Here is a 1,519-nt window from a genome sequence, read left to right on the forward strand (position 1 = left end):
ATAAAAAAAAAAGGTAAGTGTTGGCGGGGTTGTGGTGGGAATATAAATTGATCCAGCCACTGTGGAGAACAATATGGAGGCTCCTCAAAGACATACAAATAGGACTACCATATGATCCATAAATCCCACTACTGGGTATCTACCCAAAGGACAGGAGAATGTTCAGTCACAAAAGTGCTTGCACCTCTATGTTTATTGTAGCATTATTCATGATTGCTAAGATGTGGAACCAATCCAAATGTCCACATGTATAGCAATTGAATGTATAAATAATAACAATTTTAAAAATCAAATGGAAAAATAAGACCAGTGCTTGGGCTTCCTCAAGGGCAATTTCTATTAACGTCTTTTTTCTTGAGAATGAGCCATATTTTCTTGTTTCTTTACAGGCATCATAAATTTTTGTTGAAAATGGAACATTTTAATATTTAATGTCTCAGTTCTGAACGTCAGATTCTCCTCCGTCCATGGTATTTATTGTTCCTCTTATCATGGCTTATTTTTGCTTGTATAAAAACTTTTCTAAACTCTTTATAAATTCTGTATTCTTTCTCAATTGCAGCCAGTGAAGTCTATGTTCTATTGCTTAGTGTTCAGCTTGTGTTTTGACAGAGACTTCCTAAAGTGCCTGTGGTCAGAACAAGAAAGAAAATAAAAGGAAAAAACCAACAACTCTAAGAAAATGCCAATTTGTCCACTTTGGTACGCTCCCTAAACACTTAATCAGGCCACTTCCACCTCTGCTCACACAGCGCCTGAAGGTCAGCCGGTTTTGTAAAAGCTTAGGGAACATTCAGGCCTTCTTTGAGCATGCATATAGCTTTGAGTCTGCACATGGCCTTCTCCATTATTCAGTATATATGGGAACATTTAAACACCTTTATTACTCCTTGTATCTCCTTTCAGCACCTTTCTCTCACTAGGCTTTTCTGCCTGTGTGTGTGGGGGGGGGTTTTTTTGCTTGTTTGTTTTTGTTTATGTTTTTGTTTTTGTTTTGCCTCAACCTTAAGCCCCTGCTCCAAATAGCTGATTTTGGTATTTTTGCCTTTAAACACTATTTACAAATGCCACGTGTTAACCCACTCCAGCTTTGTGAATTATCTGAGACTGGCAAAACAAAGACAATTTTTTGCTTCAGTCCTTTAGGTTGCCATTAGAAAGTTCAAAACCTACAACCACGATTCACTGGGAATAAGTCCCTACCTCTCCCCTAGCACTAGGAAACTGCACTAAAATTCCAGCTGCTACCTTCATGGACACAGGCAATCTGAGAGTGGGGGATGGCAAGTGGGAAATGAAATGTCATATTGAGTTTGAGGAGGAACAAGGTCCTGGAATTTCCTACACTGCCATTTTCAATGACATCTATGAGTTATTTTTTGAGTAGTGATTAAAATTTTAGAATCAAATCTTAGTCCTCAAAGGGACTTAGAAGTTAACCAATGAGGGACCAGCAGTTAGCATAATGGCTACGTCGCTGGACTCCCCTGTAGCCGACTGCGGTTCGAGGCTCGGGCCT

This window comes from Tupaia chinensis, unplaced genomic scaffold, assembly GCF_000334495.1.
Source record: "Tupaia chinensis unplaced genomic scaffold, TupChi_1.0 Scaffold000184_1, whole genome shotgun sequence".
Classification (NCBI taxonomy): domain Eukaryota; kingdom Metazoa; phylum Chordata; class Mammalia; order Scandentia; family Tupaiidae; genus Tupaia; species Tupaia belangeri.